The sequence below is a fragment of the Gadus chalcogrammus genome, chromosome 21, assembly GCF_026213295.1.
Source record: "Gadus chalcogrammus isolate NIFS_2021 chromosome 21, NIFS_Gcha_1.0, whole genome shotgun sequence".
Classification (NCBI taxonomy): Eukaryota; Metazoa; Chordata; class Actinopteri; order Gadiformes; family Gadidae; genus Gadus; species Gadus chalcogrammus.
In genome coordinates, this window is record NC_079432.1 from 20,639,244 (window position 1) to 20,657,635 (window position 18,392).

An 18,392-nucleotide genomic window follows, 5' to 3' on the forward strand; every position below is an offset into this window, starting at 1 on the left:
GGTTGTCCACTAGTCATTGCAATCTGTCTTTGACTCTTGGTTGTCCAGGAAAAAGCATAAAGCAAAGTACCCAGGGGCTTACACCGATTTATTTTACCTCTTGCCATTAAATAAATGTGTTTTAGACATAAGTTCAAGCCTGTTGGAGACAGGCAAGAATTGTTATGAATGATTGATTTCTTATGCGGTTATTACAAGAATTGAAGTATTTAATTTTAGGCTATTGTGGTGCTGTGGCTTAGTTGGTTAAAGTGCCTGTCTAGTAAACTGGAGATACTGGGTTCAAATCGCAGCAGTACCTGTAATTCGGGTTCTTGCATTAACTATTTTTTGCTAGCGGTTGTAAACTTGCAAAGTATCTACCATAGAATTTCCTTCAATGTGAACAAGATGTCAACTAGTCACAGCAATCTGTCTTTCATTCTTGGGAGGGCAGGGAAAAGCATAATACAAAGTAGCCACTGTCTTGCAGAGCTTTCTTTCACCACTTGCCATGTGTTTTAGACCTAATTTCAAGCCTGTTGGAGACAGGCAAGAATTGCAATGGATTGCAAGTTTAGAGCCATCCTGGTGGGGTATTGGGTTAACTTTTCAACCAACAATTATAACATCTCAGTTGTTCTTCACAGACTATGATATTTGCTCTGCGAAAGAAAAACTGGCGGCTGCCAAAGATTGTTATAGGTTATTATAGTTTGGGCTACACAAGAAATGTCGAAAATTTTGAAACATTGAAATTGATGTAAATGCTCGGTTAGCTCAGTCGGTAGAGCATGACACTCTTAACCTCAGGGTCGTGGGTTCGAGCCCCACATTCGGCTATTAACACTATGGTAATCATTCAAGAAGATTGCGTGTTCACTGTAAACATAATCTCTGGCAAAGGAAAGTTAAACTCTTAAGGAGATAATGTGATTCTTGCATGTTGATTATATTGTCTTGGCAAGTTAATATTGAAAAATGGCAGGGCATTGTAGATTATAAAACCCGGCAAACTCAGTCTTCAGAGCATCTCAAGGTTGTCCACTAGTCATAGCAATCTGTCTTTGACTCTTGGTTGTCCAGGAAAAAGCATAAAGCAAAGTACCCAGGGGCTTACACCGATTTATTTTACCTCTTGCCATTAAATAAATGTGTTTTAGACATAAGTTCAAGCCTGTTGGAGACAGGCAAGAATTGTTATGAATGATTGATTTCTTAAGCGGTTATTACAAGAATTGAAGTATTTAATTTTAGGCCATTGTGGTGCTGTGGCTTAGTTGGTTAAAGTGCCTGTCTAGTAAACAGGAGATCCTGGGTTCAAATCCCAGCATTACCTGTAATTCGGGTTCTTGCATTAACTATTTTTTGCTAGCGGTTGTAAACTTGCAAAGTATCTACCATAGAATTTCCTTCAATGTGAACAAGATGTCAACTAGTCACAGCAATCTGTCTTTCATTCTTGGGAGGGCAGGGAAAAGCATAATGCAAAGTAGCCACTGTCTTGCAGAGCTTTCTTTCACCTCTTGCCATGTGTTAGACATAAGTTCAAGCCTGTTGGAGACAGGCAAGAATTGTTATGAATGATTGATTTCTTAAGCGGTTATTACAAGGATTGAAGTATTTAATTTTTGTCCAATGTGGTGCTGTGGCGTAGTTGGTTAAAGTACCTGTCTAGTAAACAGGAGATCCTGGGTTCAAATCCCAGCAGTACCTGTAATTCGGGTTCTTGCATTAACTATTTTTTGCTAGCGGATGTAAACTTGCAAAGTATCTACCATAGAATTTCCTTCAATGTGAACAAGATGTCAACTAGTCACAGCAATCTGTCTTTCATTCTTGGGAGGGCAGGGAAAAGCATAATACAAAGTAGCCACTGTCTTGCAGAGCTTTCTTTCACCACTTGCCATGTGTTTTAGACCTAATTTCAAGCCTGTTGGAGACAGGCAAGAATTGCAATGGATTGCAAGTTTAGAGCCATCCTGGTGGGGTATTGGGTTAACTTTTCAACCAACAATTATAACATCTCAGTTGTTCTTCACAGACTATGATATTTGCTCTGCGAAAGAAAAACTGGCGGCTGCCAAAGATTGTTATAGGTTATTATAGTTTGGGCTACACAAGAAATGTCGAAAATTTTGAAACATTGAAATTGATGTAAATGCCCGGTTAGCTCAGTCGGTAGAGCATGACGCTCTTAATCTCAGGGTCGTGGGTTCGAGCCCCACATTCGGCTATTAACACTATGGTAATCATTCAAGAAGATTGCGTGTTCACTGTAAACATAATCTCGGGCAAAGGAAAGTTAAACTCTTAAGGAGATAATGTGATTCTTGCATGTTGATTATATTGTCTTGGCAAGTTAATATTGAAAAATGGCAGGGCATTGTAGATTATAAAACCCGGCAAACTCAGTCTTCAGAGCATCTCAAGGTTGTCCACTAGTCATAGCAATCTGTCTTTGACTCTTGGTTGTCCAGGAAAAAGCATAAAGCAAAGTACCCAGGGGCTTACACCGATTTATTTTACCTCTTGCCATTAAATAAATGTGTTTTAGACATAAGTTCAAGCCTGTTGGAGACAGGCAAGAATTGTTATGAATGATTGATTTCTTAAGCGGTTATTACAAGAATTGAAGTATTTAATTTTAGGCCATTGTGGTGCTGTGGCTTAGTTGGTTAAAGTGCCTGTCTAGTAAACTGGAGATCCTGGGTTCAAATCGCAGCAGTACCTGTAATTCGGGTTCTTGCATTAACTATTTTTTGCTAGCGGTTGTAAACTTGCAAAGTATCTACCATAGAATTTCCTTCAATGTGAACAAGATGTCAACTAGTCACAGCAATCTGTCTTTCATTCTTGGGAGGGCAGGGAAAAGCATAATACAAAGTAGCCACTGTCTTGCAGAGCTTTCTTTCACCACTTGCCATGTGTTTTAGACCTAATTTCAAGCCTGTTGGAGACAGGCAAGAATTGCAATGGATTGCAAGTTTAGAGCCATCCTGGTGGGGTATTGGGTTAACTTTTCAACCAACAATTATAACATCTCAGTTGTTCTTCACAGACTATGATATTTGCTCTGCGAAAGAAAAACTGGCGGCTGCCAAAGATTGTTATAGGTTATTATAGTTTGGGCTACACAAGAAATGTCGAAAATTTTGAAACATTGAAATTGATGTAAATGCCCGGTTAGCTCAGTCGGTAGAGCATGACACTCTTAACCTCAGGGTCGTGGGTTCGAGCCCCACATTCGGCTATTAACACTATGGTAATCATTCAAGAAGATTGCGTGTTCACTGTAAACATAATCTCTGGCAAAGGAAAGTTAAACTCTTAAGGAGATAATGTGATTCTTGCATGTTGATTATATTGTCTTGGCAAGTTAATATTGAAAAATGGCAGGGCATTGTAGATTATAAAACCCGGCAAACTCAGTCTTCAGAGCATCTCAAGGTTGTCCACTAGTCATAGCAATCTGTCTTTGACTCTTGGTTGTCCAGGAAAAAGCATAAAGCAAAGTACCCAGGGGCTTACACCGATTTATTTTACCTCTTGCCATTAAATAAATGTGTTTTAGACATAAGTTCAAGCCTGTTGGAGACAGGCAAGAATTGTTATGAATGATTGATTTCTTAAGCGGTTATTACAAGAATTGAAGTATTTAATTTTAGGCCATTGTGGTGCTGTGGCTTAGTTGGTTAAAGTGCCTGTCTAGTAAACAGGAGATCCTGGGTTCAAATCCCAGCAGTACCTGTAATTCGGGTTCTTGCATTAACTATTTTTTGCTAGCGGTTGTAAACTTGCAAAGTATCTACCATAGAATTTCCTTCAATGTGAACAAGATGTCAACTAGTCACAGCAATCTGTCTTTCATTCTTGGGAGGGCAGGGAAAAGCATAATGCAAAGTAGCCACTGTCTTGCAGAGCTTTCTTTCACCTCTTGCCATGTGTTTTAGACATAATTTCAAGCCTGTTGGAGACAGGCAAGAATTGCAATGGATTGCAAGTTTAGAGCCATGCTGGTGGGGTATTGGGTTAACTTTTCAACCAACAATTATAACATCTCAGTTGTACTTCACAGACTTTGATATTTGCTCTGCGAAAGAAAAACTGGCGGCTGCCAAAGATTGTTATAGGTTATTATAGTTTGGGCTACACAAGAAATGTCGAAAATTTTGAAACATTGAATTTGATGCAAATGCCCGGTTAGCTCAGTCGGTAGAGCATGAGACTCTTAATCTCAGGGTCGTGGGTTCGAGCCCCACATTGGGCAATTAACACTATGGTAATCTTTCAAGAAGATTGCGCGTTCACTGTAAACATAATCTCTGGCAAAGGAAAGCTAAACTCTTAAGGAGATAATGTGATTCTTGCATGTTGATTATATTGTCTTGCCAAGTTAATATTGAAAAATGGCAGGGCATTGTAGATTATAAAACCCGGCAAACTCAGTCTTCAGAGCATCTCAAGGTTGTCCACTAGTCATAGCAATCTGTCTTTGACTCTTGGTTGTCCAGGAAAAAGCATAAAGCAAAGTACCCAGGGGCTTACACCGATTTATTTTACCTCTTGCCATTAAATAAATGTGTTTTAGACATAAGTTCAAGCCTGTTGGAGACAGGCAAGAATTGTTATGAATGATTGATTTCTTAAGCGGTTATTACAAGAATTGAAGTATTTAATTTTAGGCCATTGTGGTGCTGTGGCTTAGTTGGTTAAAGTGCCTGTCTAGTAAACAGGAGATCCTGGGTTCAAATCCCAGCAGTACCTGTAATTCGGGTTCTTGCATTAACTATTTTTTGCTAGCGGTTGTAAACTTGCAAAGTATCTACCATAGAATTTCCTTCAATGTGAACAAGATGTCAACTAGTCACAGCAATCTGTCTTTCATTCTTGGGAGGGCAGGGAAAAGCATAATGCAAAGTAGCCACTGTCTTGCAGAGCTTTCTTTCACCTCTTGCCATGTGTTTTAGACATAATTTCAAGCCTGTTGGAGACAGGCAAGAATTGCAATGGATTGCAAGTTTAGAGCCATGCTGGTGGGGTATTGGGTTAACTTTTCAACCAACAATTATAACATCTCAGTTGTACTTCACAGACTTTGATATTTGCTCTGCGAAAGAAAAACTGGCGGCTGCCAAAGATTGTTATAGGTTATTATAGTTTGGGCTACACAAGAAATGTCGAAAATTTTGAAACATTGAATTTGATGCAAATGCCCGGTTAGCTCAGTCGGTAGAGCATGAGACTCTTAATCTCAGGGTCGTGGGTTCGAGCCCCACATTGGGCAATTAACACTATGGTAATCTTTCAAGAAGATTGCGCGTTCACTGTAAACATAATCTCTGGCAAAGGAAAGCTAAACTCTTAAGGAGATAATGTGATTCTTGCATGTTGATTATATTGTCTTGCCAAGTTAATATTGAAAAATGGCAGGGCATTGTAGATTATAAAACCCGGCAAACTCAGTCTTCAGAGCATCTCAAGGTTGTCCACTAGTCATAGCAATCTGTCTTTGACCCTTGGTTGTCCAGGAAAAAGCATAAAGCAAAGTACCCAGGGGCTTACACCGATTACTTTTACCTCTTGCCATTAGATAAATGTGTTTTAGACATAAGTTCAAGCCTGTTGGAGACAGGCAAGAATTGTTATGAATGATTGATTTCTTAAGCGGTTATTACAAGGATTGAAGTATTTAATTTTAGTCCAATGTGGTGCTGTGGCGTAGTTGGTTAAAGTGCCTGTCTAGTAAACAGGAGATCCTGGGTTCAAATGCCAGCAGTACCTGTAATTCGGGTTCTTGCATTAACTATTTTTTGCTAGCGGTTGTAAACTTGCAAAGTATCTACCATAGAATTTCCTTCAATGTGAACAAGATGTCAACTAGTCACAGCAATCTGTCTTTCATTCTTGGGAGGGCAGGGAAAAGCATAATGCAAAGTAGCCACTGTCTTGCAGAGCTTTCTTTCACCTCTTGCCATGTGTTTTAGACATAATTTCAAGCCTGTTGGAGACAGGCAAGAATTGCAATGGATTGCAAGTTTAGAGCCATCCTGGTGGGGTATTGGGTTAACTTTTCAACCAACAATTATAACATCTCAGTTGTTCTTCACAGACTATGATATTTGCTCTGCGAAAGAAAAACTAGCGGCTGCAAAAGATTGTCATTGGTTTTTATGGTTTGGGCTACACAAGAAATGTGGAAAATTTTGAAACATTGAAATTGCTGTAAATGCCCGGTTAGCTCAGTCGGTAGAGCATGAGACTCTTAATCTCAGGGTCGTGGGTTCGAGCCCCACATTGGGCTATTAACACTTTGGTAATCTTTCAAGATGATTGCGCGCTCACTGTAAATATAGTCTCTGGCAAAGGAAAGCTAAACTCTTAAGGAGATAATGTGATGCATGCATGTTGATTATATTGTATTGGCAAATTAATATTGAAAAATGGCAGTGCATTGTAGATTATAAAACCTGGTAAACTCAGTCTTCAGAGCATCTCAAGGTCATCCACTAGTGATAGCAATTTGACTTTGACTCTTGGTTTTCCAGGAAAAAGCATAAAGCAAAGTACCCAGGGGCTTACACCGATTTATTTTACCTCTTGCCATTAAATAAATGTGTTTTAGACATAAGTTCAAGCCTGTTGGAGACAGGCAAGAATTGTTATGAATGATTGATTTCTTAAGCGGTTATTACAAGAATTGAAGTATTTAATTTTAGTCCATTGTGGTGCTGTGGCGTAGTTGGTTAAAGTGCCTGTCTAGTAAACAGGAGATCCTGGGTTCAAATCCCAGCAGTACCTGTAATTCGGGTTCTTGCATTAACTATTTTTTGCTAGCGGTTGTAAACTTGCAAAGTATCTACCATAGAATTTCCTTCAATGTGAACAAGATGTCAACTAGTCACAGCAATCTGTCTTTCATTCTTGGGAGGGCAGGGAAAAGCATAATACAAAGTAGCCACTGTCTTGCAGAGCTTTCTTTCACCACTTGCCATGTGTTTTAGACCTAATTTCAAGCCTGTTGGAGACAGGCAAGAATTGCAATGGATTGCAAGTTTAGAGCCATCCTGGTGGGGTATTGGGTTAACTTTTCAGCCAACAATTATAACATCTCAGTTGTTCTTCACAGACTATGATATTTGCTCTGCGAAAGAAAAACTGGCGGCTGCCAAAGATTGTTATAGGTTATTATAGTTTGGGCTACACAAGAAATGTCGAAAATTTTGAAACATTGAAATTGATGTAAATGCCCGGTTAGCTCAGTCGGTAGAGCATGAGACTCTTAATCTCAGGGTCGTGGGTTCGAGCCCCACATAGGGCAATTAACACTATGGTAATCTTTCAAGAAGATTGCGCGTTCACTGTAAACATAATCTCTGGCAAAGGAAAGCTAAACTCTTAAGGAGATAATGTGATTCTTGCATGTTGATTATATTGTCTTGCCAAGTTAATATTGAAAAATGGCAGGGCATTGTAGATTATAAAACCCGGCAAACTCAGTCTTCAGAGCATCTCAAGGTTGTCCACTAGTCATAGCAATCTGTCTTTGACCCTTGGTTGTCCAGGAAAAAGCATAAAGCAAAGTACCCAGGGGCTTGCACCGATTACTTTTACCTCTTGCCATTAGATAAATGTGTTTTAGACATAAGTTCAAGCCTGTTGGAGACAGGCAAGAATTGTTATGAATGATTGATTTCTTAAGCGGTTATTACAAGGATTGAAGTATTTAAAATTAGTCCAATGTGGTGCTGTGGCGTAGTTGGTTAAAGTGCCTGTCTAGTAAACAGGAGATCCTGGGTTCAAATGCCAGCAGTACCTGTAATTCGGGTTCTTGCATTAACTATTTTTTGCTAGCGGTTGTAAACTTGCAAAGTATCTACCATAGAATTTCCTTCAATGTGAACAAGATGTCAACTAGTCACAGCAATCTGTCTTTCATTCTTGGGAGGGCAGGGAAAAGCATAATGCAAAGTAGCCACTGTCTTGCAGAGCTTTCTTTCACCTCTTGCCATGTGTTTTAGACATAATTTCAAGCCTGTTGGAGACAGGCAAGAATTGCAATGGATTGCAAGTTTAGAGCCATGCTGGTGGGGTATTCGGTTAACTTTTCAACCAACAATTATAACATCTCAGTTGTTCTTCACAGACTATGATATTTGCTCTGCGAAAGAAAAACTAGCGGCTGCAAAAGATTGTCATAGGTTTTTATGGTTTGGGCTACACAAGAAATGTGGAAAATTTTGAAACATTGAAATTGCTGTAAATGCCCGGTTAGCTCAGTCGGTAGAGCATGAGACTCTTAATCTCAGGGTCGTGGGTTCGAGCCCCACATTGGGCTATTAACACTTTGGTAATCTTTCAAGATGATTGTGCGCTCACTGTAAATATAGTCTCTGGCAAAGGAAAGCTAAACTCTTAAGGAGATAATGTGATACATGCATGTTGATTATATTGTATTGGCAAATTAATATTGAAAAATGGCAGGGCATTGTAGATTATAAAACCTGGTAAACTCAGTCTTCAGAGCATCTCAAGGTCATCCACTAGTGATAGCAATTTGACTTTGACTCTTGGTTTTCCAGGAAAAAGCATAAAGCAAAGTACCCAGGGGCTTACACCGATTTATTTTACCTCTTGCCATTAAATAAATGTGTTTTAGACATAAGTTCAAGCCTGTTGGAGACAGGCAAGAATTGTTATGAATGATTGATTTCTTAAGCGGTTATTACAAGAATTGAAGTATTTAATTTTAGTCCATTGTGGTGCTGTGGCGTAGTTGGTTAAAGTGCCTGTCTAGTAAACAGGAGATCCTGGGTTCAAATCCCAGCAGTACCTGTAATTCGGGTTCTTGCATTAACTATTTTTTGCTAGCGGTTGTAAACTTGCAAAGTATCTACCATAGAATTTCCTTCAATGTGAACAAGATGTCAACTAGTCACAGCAATCTGTCTTTCATTCTTGGGAGGGCAGGGAAAAGCATAATACAAAGTAGCCACTGTCTTGCAGAGCTTTCTTTCACCACTTGCCATGTGTTTTAGACCTAATTTCAAGCCTGTTGGAGACAGGCAAGAATTGCAATGGATTGCAAGTTTAGAGCCATCCTGGTGGGGTATTGGGTTAACTTTTCAACCAACAATTATAACATCTCAGTTGTTCTTCACAGACTATGATATTTGCTCTGCGAAAGAAAAACTGGCGGCTGCCAAAGATTGTTATAGGTTATTATAGTTTGGGCTACACAAGAAATGTCGAAAATTTTGAAACATTGAAATTGATGTAAATGCCCGGTTAGCTCAGTCGGTAGAGCATGACACTCTTAAGCTCAGGGTCGTGGGTTCGAGCCCCACATTCGGCTATTAACACTATGGTAATCATTCAAGAAGATTGCGTGTTCACTGTAAACATAATCTCTGGCAAAGGAAAGTTAAACTCTTAAGGAGATAATGTGATTCTTGCATGTTGATAATATTGTCTTGGCAAGTTAATATTGAAAAATGGCAGGGCATTGTAGATTATAAAACCCGGCAAACTCAGTCTTCAGAGCATCTCAAGGTTGTCCACTAGTCATATCAATCTGTCTTTGACTCTTGGTTGTCCAGGAAAAAGCATAAAGCAAAGTACCCAGGGGCTTACACCGATTTATTTTACCTCTTGCCATTAAATAAATGTGTTTTAGACATAAGTTCAAGCCTGTTGGAGACAGGCAAGAATTGTTATGAATGATTGATTTCTTAAGCGGTTATTACAAGAATTGAAGTAATTAATTTTAGGCCATTGTGGTGCTGTGGCTTAGTTGGTTAAAGTGCCTGTCTAGTAAACAGGAGATCCTGGGTTCAAATCCCAGCAGTACCTGTAATTCGGGTTCTTGCATTAACTATTTTTTGCTAGCGGTTGTAAACTTGCAAAGTATCTACCATAGAATTTCCTTCAATGTGAACAAGATGTCAACTAGTCACAGCAATCTGTCTTTCATTCTTGGGAGGGCAGGGAAAAGCATAATGCAAAGTAGCCACTGTCTTGCAGAGCTTTCTTTCACCTCTTGCCATGTGTTTTAGACATAATTTCAAGCCTGTTGGAGACAGGCAAGAATTGCAATGGATTGCAAGTTTAGAGCCATCCTGGAGGGGTATTGGGTTAACTTTTCAACCAACAATTATAACATCTCAGTTGTTCTTCACAGACTATGATATTTGCTCTGCGAAAGAAAAACTAGCGGCTGCAAAAGATTGTCATAGGTTTTTATGGTTTGGGCTACACAAGAAATGTGGAAAATTTTGAAACATTGAAATTGCTGTAAATGCCCGGTTAGCTCAGTCGGTAGAGCATGAGACTCTTAATCTCAGGGTCGTGGGTTCGAGCCCCACATAGGGCTATTAACACTTTGGTAATCTTTCAAGATGATTGCGCGCTCACTGTAAATATAGTCTCTGGCAAAGGAAAGCTAAACTCTTAAGGAGATAATGTGATACTGTGGTAGAAATTAGTGAGTATATTCTATGATAAACCATGATTATTAATAGGTTTTATATTTTAAATAGTGGAAAGCATTGTGTTTGCAGAATCTGGATTCAGAACAGATGGTGCACAGGAATGTATAGGGAACTGGGGGGAAGCTAAGTTGGTCTAAGGCCTTTCAGCCTTGGGTCAAGCTAAAGTTGACCTCAGCCTTTTTAGCCTTGGGTCATCTTGACTAATGAGGTTGATCCATGCAGACCACTGAACTGGGCAGTTGATAACATGCTGTGACGAAGATTGACGGGCGGAAACCCCATTGTTACTCCATTGTAAACAAAGAAATTCCTATACGTGTATAAGTGAGGCTGCAGCCCAATGTGGGGCCAGTGACTTTGCAAACCCACTCAGGCTGTTGTCGTTGTTGTTTTGCTGCACGATAAAGTCTTTTTCAATTCTTGCTCCGGACCCCTCGATTTCTTTTACACTCTCTCTTAAATTAGTCTAAGTGTTTTAAATCTCGATTAATCTCCGACATAATTTGGCGTCACGACCAGGAGGAAATAGGGACTCTCCAGCTGCCGGGCCAGAGGACGGGACTCGAACGGATCATACGACCAGAGCTCAAGGGTAAGTTGTCTTGCCATATATAGGATAGAGTCGTTTGATCTGTTCTTGCCCCGTCTGAAACGCTCAGCAGCAGGTAAAGTGTCTCTTTGATCAAACAAACTAAAATTATAGATAAATGAGCGAGTGAGAGATACGGGGGCTCCGCGGGAGAGATTGACGTGCGCGCGCACATGGGCCATACGCGCGTCTGTGGTTCTAAATGACCAAGACGCTTTGTGGCTCCCTATTTTGATACGAGTTGTTGTTATTTGGTGTTTTGGTGTTTTGGTTAAGTAAGCTTACTGTAAGTCCTGTGACTGTCTTGTGGAGGAACGAATTAGTGGAAAGTTCTAACAAGGACAGGGCCAGCAGGCCCGCAGGTCGAAAGAAACAGACCTGTAGGATCTTTTCTGACAGTATCCTATTTGGGGTTGAGTTGTCAGTTGGGAATTAATTCAGTCGTTTTTATTTGAGGAGCTTTCTTGGGATACTGACTAGTGAATTTTAAATGCTCATCTTGGTGCAGTTGACCTGCAGATCCTACACCAGGTGAATTTCTGATTCCGATCTTGCTATTTTGAGAAAACAGGCTTCTCGCACTTTTTGAATAGATAAATCTCTTGGTTGGGATACCGCTTCAGGTGATTAGCTAATCCTGATCTTGGTGTTTTGAGAAGTTTCTTGTTTGTTCTTGATCTGTTCGAATGGTTATGTATTCAGCCATTATTTTAAAAGAATGGGCCTGTCGTTTGACGTTCCGTTTGAATGAGTTTTGACCCGCTAATCTTCCAATCACGCTGCAGTGTTGGATCTAAAGAAAGGGCCAGTCTGTAACTCTGATCTTGGTGCTGTGTGGCAATAGGTTCTTGTTTGAAATTCTGGTTGATTGATTATCCATCCGACTGTTCATATTTTAACCAAAAGGCCAGTTTCTACGCTCGGTCAACCTTTTATTTGTAATTAATTACAAACAATTCGGACATTTTTCAATATAATATAAAGAAATTGTATGAATCGGCTTATTGTCTGTATTTAAGTCGTGTTAGGATTAAGTTACCTCGGAGATTATTACGACCCGGTTTATTTTTTGTTGATTCTGTCATAAATAAATTAGGCGGACAGAGAATAGTTAATTTGTTTGAAGTAATTGATAATCATAAATAAATTAGACGGATAGAGAATAGTTAATTTGTTGAAGTATTGAATAAATGTGTAAATCTTCTTTGACTTAAACATCCCCGCGCTGACTCTAACTGCACGTGCGCGAGCAATCTCACAGGGTACGAGCAGGAGCCTGCAGGCCAGGCTTAAAGATAACAGTGAAGGGTGGGGGCCACATTCCAATCTTCGGGAGGGAGACGAGCGCTTGGGAAGAGTTCACATTTGTAGCTTAGAGATAATAAAGTATTTAAACTAACTAGTAGGATAAACTCAAATAAATTAATAATAATTAATAGTAATAATTTAAAATGGCACCAACAGCGGTAGAGATTTTGAGCAAAAACAATCCATTGCTCAGAGATGAGATAACAAGGATCTCTGAGAAATGGGAGAAAGGAACAGCTAAAACAAGCACGATATGGCCCATGGGAGGGACTTTTGATCCAATAATGTGTAGGGACATGGAGGTAGTAATAAGGAACTACAAACCTAACAGAAGTGGAAAAAAGGCCTTAGAGATGAGAGACAGGGAAAGGTTAGTGCTAGCTTTGTTTGAAATAGAGGGAGAGAGGTGGCGCGCAATACAACGAGTGGCCAGAAAAATAATCACAAAGGAAGAAGAGGCTCAACCTTTGCCTCTGACGCTTGAGCCACCGCCGTACAAACCAACTAACATGCATCCACTGATAACAGACAACGTGGAATTTAAAGGGGAAGTCACACTAGATGAAGGAGATAATAAATGTAACACACAAGGGAGGGTCAGTGGGGACCCAGGCACAGAGGTGTCTGGCTGCAGTACATCAATACAAAGCCCCCTAGTACTCCAGTCACGGGGGAACCTAAGGAGAGCACGAAGGGGAAGAAAGGCACCCGACACCCTCCCAGGTAATTATCCTATTCTAGTCAAAGGACAACAGGTCCAATATCAACCGTGGGGTTCACAGGACTTGGAGGGAGTTATTTCTAAACTCCCTAACATTCATAACGGGGCGTCTAAATGGATTCGAACATTTGAGGAACTCACAGTGGGAAAGCTAATGGCAGTGGGGGACCTGAAAGCTCTGTTGGCAAGAGTATTGGGGTTATCTAAAATGGAGTCTGTACTGAGGAATGGAGGGTTGGATATAATGGACGTAATGCTCGATGGGCTTTCACTTGATCGCTACAGAGTGGCGATGTGGGCCACACTCAGAAGGGAGTTCCCTACCCATATCGATCATAAAAACATGAGAGGTCTCCCTATCAACGACACAGAGAATCCTGCATCCTACCTCCAGGCCCAAGTGGACAGATGGCGCTTGGAGACGAATGAGGATCCTGAGATCCATCCTGTGTTTTCGGTCATGTTCAGAAACTCTGTGATAGAGATTCTACCTAGCCCAATCAAAGTTAAGCTGGATGATGTGGTTGGACTGGTTACAAATAAAACTCACAGAGACTTCTGCGATCATGTGGTTCATGCAGTGGACAAATATCGGCAAAATGAACACAAAATACAGGAACAAAGCAAAGAGGTGCAGAGGAAGCTATCTCAGCTTCAGTTGGAAGAACTCACAAAAAGAGAAAAGGAGAAGAAAAAACAGGTGGTTGTTTCCGAGTCTGTTGATACAATATTGCAAGCCGTCCAGCAGGGCGCACCACAAACCCAACCTCCTCAACAGGCATTCTCTACCCCAGTACAACAGCCTCAGAGCCAATGGTCACCCACTCCACCATTGATATGCACCATTCAGATACACCTACATAATACTGGAAACCCAACAAATGGGAATAGGCAGAATCAGAATAAGGGGCCCAAAGGTCAGTATATAAACAATTTACAACAAGGACACCAAGGACAGTTTAGAAACAATCAACAACAAGGATCCCAAGGACAACGCAAAGGTCCTTTAATATGCTATGGGTGCAACATGGAAGGACATATTAGGAGGAATTGTTTGGCTAACCCTTATCCACCACAGCAAGGACAGGGTAACAGCTATCAGGGAAGGCAGGAACAAGGAGGTAGCTACCAGGCAGGTCCCTTTATGGGACAGGGATACTAGGGGTGCTCAGAGAATCCACAGGGGGAGGGTCAGCTTGTAGCGATCACAAAACAAGCTGATGAGGAACCAATACTGCAGGTTCTGATAAATTATAGAGGCATGCCAATGATGGCTGACACTGGAGCCACTTACACTTGCGTAAGTTCAAAATATGCCTCTCACCTCCCCATGGCAGGAAAATTCACCAAAACTTTAGGATTCTCGGAACACACGCAGTTAATATCTATGACAGCTCCAAGTCATAGGTATAGCTCCATTCTTATTTTAAGTTGTATAAGTGAGCGAATGAGTGAGCGAGCGAGCGAGCGAGTGAGTGAGTGAGTGAGTGAGAAAGACATTGAGTTGAGTTAGAGGGGTCAGAAGAAGTGATTTGTGAAGAGTGAGACAGAGAAGAGGAAGAGTGTGTAGATTGGTAACGAGAAGTGGCGGTAATGGGGAAGGCTTTCCGGTTAGAATTTTCTTTGGGGACATTCATATCTTTCGATGGCCTTTTAAGATTAATAATCTAGTTTTGGAGTGTGTCCAAAAAACGAACAAACCAGAAAGGAAAGGAAAGGATTACTGAAAGTGAAAATGGTTATGGAGATTTGTGAAAGCAAAGGAAGTAGATAAAGAGAGGTAAAGAGAGTTAGAGAGAAGGAACGTAAGTAAGGAAAACCCGCAGGTGGGGCTGGACAGAGAGACAACAGAGAGAAAGAGACTGAATTTGCATTGTACTGAATAGATTATTTGTGCGTTTGGATGTACTCTGTATTTGGTCCCTGAATGTAACCTATGTCCACTGTTTTAGAGAAAACATAGAACCACCACTGGGATTGGTGATTCTGTGGCTCTTGGAGACTCTGCATCGCGTCGGAACACCATGTGGTATAGATCATTACATCTTGGTACACAGAGCACTGGTGAGACAACAGGTTGGATCAGAGGGAGAAGGTGTTTGGAGAAGGGAGAGGAATGTAAAGAAAGCAAAAAGGGTGGATGCGGACCGACGCAGAGGTAATAAATCAGCGGAGAGGAGGCTGGGGGACGGTTTAGCTCAGGAAGTAGAGGGTGTCTTGTAACCGAATGGTTGCTAGTTCGATCCCCATCTGCTCCTAGCTGAGTGTTGACGTGTCCCTGAGTAAGTTACATTAGGAATAATTATTTAGACTCAAACATGAGCAATTAGCGTTAAAAATTGTCTGCACACCACACTCCACAGGAGTCAATGGGTTCAATGGCGCCAGGGTAAAGTGACTCATCAAACGAGGAGCAGACCCAACCCATGGACTCTGCGTGGATAGGTGGATGTTATTTTGGTGCTTGGACCTGACGAGGTCTAGGTGCTAAGATAACAACACAAATAAAATATTTCCTTCAAGATTATGATAAGTAATAGACAATTTATTAAAAGTGATCTTATAATTTAGAAAAAACAATCGGCAATACTTAAAATTTAGACCAAATAAGTATGATAAAACGTTATCCAAATTTCTAAATTTAGGTTATCCACAATGACAAATGTAATTTAAAATAAATAAGTAAAATAAAATGAGACAGGGTGTGTGTGAGCCTGTTCTCATGTGTGTGTCAGGGCTGCCGAGGTAGGGGAGAATCCTCTCCTACTCCAAGTGACGGAATACACAAGGGGATACACAAGCATACTTTAGATAAAACAATATGGTTAATTACTAAATAGAAACAATGTATCAATTCAGTGTTGAATAAACTAGTTAAGATCAACATAGAGGATTTGGGTTTGGTATAGTAGTGAATCAAAATATGGAAAACACTAAATGCAAGCAATAGGTAGAATAAAAGGTTTAATTAGGTCGTCCAATTTGAATAGATAGTGAAGGGCAATCGGGTAGGATTATGAAGAGAATTGTGATTTTGAGTAACGGTTAAAACAAAAGTGAGTCGCCCAATATTGAAGATGCAAGTTTTAATATTGTGATTTTTGTTTTCTTTCACATCTCCCTAGTTAAGGACAATAGGTGGATTGACGCTACATCTGCTGGGAAGGAGACATACATGCTATGTTGTCAAATTGGATTCGGAAGTAGTGGGTTTACCTTCAAATGCCACTAATACTGCTGCAACACTTTAATAATTTCAACTCTGATAAATTATCTTTTGTTTTATAGTCGCCCTGATGTGCATTCATGACGCACACATATGGCTGCGTAAGGCAGATGCGGCTGAAGTCTCCATCCCTCCACTTTGCGATCTATACCACCATATAGGTGGGGATTGATCGTATCCCAGGTACGGCATCCTGCAGTAAGCCAGTATGGAAGGCTGGTTAGCCAACGACGGGTAAGATCCCACCTTGAAGCCCGGGACAACCTAATTCAGGCACAGTCACGATTACTTGGCAGAGTCACTGTGAGCACTGGCTCACCTGATCATGGAGTGACGGACTGCAACCATCATAGGAAAAGCCGGCTGATGAAAGGTGGAGGGGGAACAGGAGTCAGATATGTCAGCTCTGGCAGCAAAGGTCGTCTTGAAACGGGGCATGTCGCGTTTTATTTCATTTTATTTTACCTTTGTGGCATAGAAGGCCACTAATGCATGTATGTTTTTTCGGTTTAGTGCATGACTTTGGAACAGCGTGGTTTCGGGCGGCTGATGGTAAACCCACCCATATTGGGTTTAGGATTTGGACATACTGGTTTCGATTTCCCTTCCCAAAAGATTGGTTTCAGTTTACTGATGCTTAAGGTTAGACTTTCGACGTTGGGTGCACCAACGGCGTTATTAGATTTGTTTATCATTTAATGCGTATGGTTTTGACCATTGCGCAAGGGGGGAGGTATTGAGGAGAATTAGGAAAAAATTTGAAAACAAGGTTTTTCTTCACCATACTTGCAAATAATGATTAACATCCAGCTAAATAAGTGTGAAATATTTGAAAAAAACAGTGTTCAACAGATGGGTAGAAGCAGTCCCATCAGAAGACCAAAGTGCGGCTACGGTAATCAAGGTTCTGACTAGAGAAGTCATGCCAAGGTTTGGAATTCCGTCACAAATTAGCTCAGGCAATAGAGCTGCGTTTATTCAGAAAACGAAGTGATTTAACATCTGCATGTCAAACAAAGATTAGGCTGTGTCTACATTCCTCAAACCACAAGGTATGGTGCAGAGAGGAATCGGACACTTAAGACAAAGATTAACAAAATTAAATTAGAGTACTAAATTAAAAGACTAATGCACTACGACTGACACTAATGAGTTATCGCATGAAAACTAACAGAACGACGCATCTAACCCCGCATGAAATGTTTACGGGTCGACCCATGCCTTCACCTGTCATTCGAGGGCCTCATAAAGGACCTCCATTAGAACAATTGGAAACTGAATTAAGACGTTATATGGGACAACTAACTGGCATACAGAGGCTTATTTTTCAACAAGAGAAAGGCAGAGTTCCAGAGTTGGAGAAGGAGCCACCAAGGGGGGTGGAGCCAGGTGACCATGTGAGAGAAGGACCATACAAAGTCACCAACGCAACACCAACAGCCAACCAAGTGGAAGGGAGTGCCACGTGGTATCATCTCAACCACTGCACAAAAGCTGCTCAACCCAAAGCCAGAGACGACCGTGAGGAGGAGGAGCCAGACGCAGACACACGTGGGGCTGACCAGCTGCCCCAGGACCAGATCCAGTCGAGCCAAGAGATACAGCAGCATGATGATGCTGAAAACGGGGAGCCTGTTTCTGATCCTTTACGGGTTGTGCCAGATTTCGCTGGCACAAGCACAGACCCCGAGGAAGGATGAAACCACGGGGACAACACAAACCTGGAAGGGCCAGGAATTAGGGGGTGATAGGCCTACTGAAGAAAGCCAGAGAGGAACACAGGATAATCCGGCCCAAAATCATTCAGGACTAATTGACAACAAAGGGAAAACAGTCTTGTCTGCTCACATACCACCGCAAGACCAAGTCAATGACTTTGTGTTTACTGTTATGTCGGATGACCAACACCTATGTGCATTAACCCTCATGCATTCAATTATGAACATGCACATAGGAAAGATCGGTGTAAATTACATATCCAATTTAATCCAATGAAATGGTGTTTAACAGTAACGTCAGGAATGCATGTGGCTATAACAGAAAGTATAAATTAAATATGAGAGAATATATACTTCTTAA

The 18,392-nt window shown here is 40.9% G+C and overlaps 30 non-coding genes across 30 annotated transcripts; 20 read left to right on the plus strand and 10 right to left on the minus strand.

The window, feature by feature from the left end:
- Positions 1-517: 517 nt before the first annotated feature.
- LOC130375153 (U4 spliceosomal RNA) lies at positions 518-656 on the minus strand. Its single transcript, XR_008893819.1, has one exon. It is a non-coding gene; the product is annotated as a U4 spliceosomal RNA (small nuclear RNA).
- Positions 657-748: 92 nt separating this feature from the next.
- trnak-cuu (transfer RNA lysine (anticodon CUU)) lies at positions 749-821 on the plus strand. Its single transcript has one exon. It is a non-coding gene; the product is annotated as a tRNA-Lys (tRNA).
- A 423-nt stretch (positions 822-1,244) lies between these two features.
- trnat-agu (transfer RNA threonine (anticodon AGU)) lies at positions 1,245-1,318 on the plus strand. The gene has a single exon. It is a non-coding gene; the product is annotated as a tRNA-Thr (tRNA).
- Positions 1,319-1,621: 303 nt separating this feature from the next.
- Positions 1,622-1,695, plus strand: trnat-agu (transfer RNA threonine (anticodon AGU)). Its single transcript has one exon. It is a non-coding gene; the product is annotated as a tRNA-Thr (tRNA).
- Positions 1,696-1,911: 216 nt separating this feature from the next.
- On the minus strand, positions 1,912-2,050 carry LOC130375154 (U4 spliceosomal RNA). The gene has a single exon (XR_008893820.1). It is a non-coding gene; the product is annotated as a U4 spliceosomal RNA (small nuclear RNA).
- A 92-nt stretch (positions 2,051-2,142) lies between these two features.
- trnak-cuu (transfer RNA lysine (anticodon CUU)) lies at positions 2,143-2,215 on the plus strand. Its single transcript has one exon. It is a non-coding gene; the product is annotated as a tRNA-Lys (tRNA).
- Positions 2,216-2,638: 423 nt separating this feature from the next.
- trnat-agu (transfer RNA threonine (anticodon AGU)) lies at positions 2,639-2,712 on the plus strand. The gene has a single exon. It is a non-coding gene; the product is annotated as a tRNA-Thr (tRNA).
- A 216-nt stretch (positions 2,713-2,928) lies between these two features.
- On the minus strand, positions 2,929-3,067 carry LOC130375155 (U4 spliceosomal RNA). The gene has a single exon (XR_008893821.1). It is a non-coding gene; the product is annotated as a U4 spliceosomal RNA (small nuclear RNA).
- Positions 3,068-3,159: 92 nt separating this feature from the next.
- Positions 3,160-3,232, plus strand: trnak-cuu (transfer RNA lysine (anticodon CUU)). The gene has a single exon. It is a non-coding gene; the product is annotated as a tRNA-Lys (tRNA).
- A 423-nt stretch (positions 3,233-3,655) lies between these two features.
- On the plus strand, positions 3,656-3,729 carry trnat-agu (transfer RNA threonine (anticodon AGU)). Its single transcript has one exon. It is a non-coding gene; the product is annotated as a tRNA-Thr (tRNA).
- Positions 3,730-3,945: 216 nt separating this feature from the next.
- On the minus strand, positions 3,946-4,084 carry LOC130375076 (U4 spliceosomal RNA). The gene has a single exon (XR_008893752.1). It is a non-coding gene; the product is annotated as a U4 spliceosomal RNA (small nuclear RNA).
- Positions 4,085-4,176: 92 nt separating this feature from the next.
- On the plus strand, positions 4,177-4,249 carry trnak-cuu (transfer RNA lysine (anticodon CUU)). Its single transcript has one exon. It is a non-coding gene; the product is annotated as a tRNA-Lys (tRNA).
- Positions 4,250-4,672: 423 nt separating this feature from the next.
- On the plus strand, positions 4,673-4,746 carry trnat-agu (transfer RNA threonine (anticodon AGU)). The gene has a single exon. It is a non-coding gene; the product is annotated as a tRNA-Thr (tRNA).
- A 216-nt stretch (positions 4,747-4,962) lies between these two features.
- On the minus strand, positions 4,963-5,101 carry LOC130375077 (U4 spliceosomal RNA). Its single transcript, XR_008893753.1, has one exon. It is a non-coding gene; the product is annotated as a U4 spliceosomal RNA (small nuclear RNA).
- Positions 5,102-5,193: 92 nt separating this feature from the next.
- trnak-cuu (transfer RNA lysine (anticodon CUU)) lies at positions 5,194-5,266 on the plus strand. Its single transcript has one exon. It is a non-coding gene; the product is annotated as a tRNA-Lys (tRNA).
- Positions 5,267-5,689: 423 nt separating this feature from the next.
- On the plus strand, positions 5,690-5,763 carry trnat-agu (transfer RNA threonine (anticodon AGU)). Its single transcript has one exon. It is a non-coding gene; the product is annotated as a tRNA-Thr (tRNA).
- A 216-nt stretch (positions 5,764-5,979) lies between these two features.
- LOC130375149 (U4 spliceosomal RNA) lies at positions 5,980-6,118 on the minus strand. Its single transcript, XR_008893815.1, has one exon. It is a non-coding gene; the product is annotated as a U4 spliceosomal RNA (small nuclear RNA).
- Positions 6,119-6,210: 92 nt separating this feature from the next.
- trnak-cuu (transfer RNA lysine (anticodon CUU)) lies at positions 6,211-6,283 on the plus strand. Its single transcript has one exon. It is a non-coding gene; the product is annotated as a tRNA-Lys (tRNA).
- Positions 6,284-6,706: 423 nt separating this feature from the next.
- trnat-agu (transfer RNA threonine (anticodon AGU)) lies at positions 6,707-6,780 on the plus strand. Its single transcript has one exon. It is a non-coding gene; the product is annotated as a tRNA-Thr (tRNA).
- Positions 6,781-6,996: 216 nt separating this feature from the next.
- Positions 6,997-7,135, minus strand: LOC130375081 (U4 spliceosomal RNA). The gene has a single exon (XR_008893757.1). It is a non-coding gene; the product is annotated as a U4 spliceosomal RNA (small nuclear RNA).
- Positions 7,136-7,227: 92 nt separating this feature from the next.
- Positions 7,228-7,300, plus strand: trnak-cuu (transfer RNA lysine (anticodon CUU)). Its single transcript has one exon. It is a non-coding gene; the product is annotated as a tRNA-Lys (tRNA).
- A 423-nt stretch (positions 7,301-7,723) lies between these two features.
- trnat-agu (transfer RNA threonine (anticodon AGU)) lies at positions 7,724-7,797 on the plus strand. The gene has a single exon. It is a non-coding gene; the product is annotated as a tRNA-Thr (tRNA).
- A 216-nt stretch (positions 7,798-8,013) lies between these two features.
- Positions 8,014-8,152, minus strand: LOC130375083 (U4 spliceosomal RNA). Its single transcript, XR_008893759.1, has one exon. It is a non-coding gene; the product is annotated as a U4 spliceosomal RNA (small nuclear RNA).
- A 92-nt stretch (positions 8,153-8,244) lies between these two features.
- On the plus strand, positions 8,245-8,317 carry trnak-cuu (transfer RNA lysine (anticodon CUU)). Its single transcript has one exon. It is a non-coding gene; the product is annotated as a tRNA-Lys (tRNA).
- Positions 8,318-8,740: 423 nt separating this feature from the next.
- On the plus strand, positions 8,741-8,814 carry trnat-agu (transfer RNA threonine (anticodon AGU)). Its single transcript has one exon. It is a non-coding gene; the product is annotated as a tRNA-Thr (tRNA).
- A 216-nt stretch (positions 8,815-9,030) lies between these two features.
- On the minus strand, positions 9,031-9,169 carry LOC130375157 (U4 spliceosomal RNA). Its single transcript, XR_008893822.1, has one exon. It is a non-coding gene; the product is annotated as a U4 spliceosomal RNA (small nuclear RNA).
- Positions 9,170-9,261: 92 nt separating this feature from the next.
- Positions 9,262-9,334, plus strand: trnak-cuu (transfer RNA lysine (anticodon CUU)). Its single transcript has one exon. It is a non-coding gene; the product is annotated as a tRNA-Lys (tRNA).
- A 423-nt stretch (positions 9,335-9,757) lies between these two features.
- trnat-agu (transfer RNA threonine (anticodon AGU)) lies at positions 9,758-9,831 on the plus strand. The gene has a single exon. It is a non-coding gene; the product is annotated as a tRNA-Thr (tRNA).
- A 216-nt stretch (positions 9,832-10,047) lies between these two features.
- On the minus strand, positions 10,048-10,186 carry LOC130375070 (U4 spliceosomal RNA). The gene has a single exon (XR_008893747.1). It is a non-coding gene; the product is annotated as a U4 spliceosomal RNA (small nuclear RNA).
- Positions 10,187-10,278: 92 nt separating this feature from the next.
- trnak-cuu (transfer RNA lysine (anticodon CUU)) lies at positions 10,279-10,351 on the plus strand. Its single transcript has one exon. It is a non-coding gene; the product is annotated as a tRNA-Lys (tRNA).
- Positions 10,352-18,392: the final 8,041 nt, after the last annotated feature.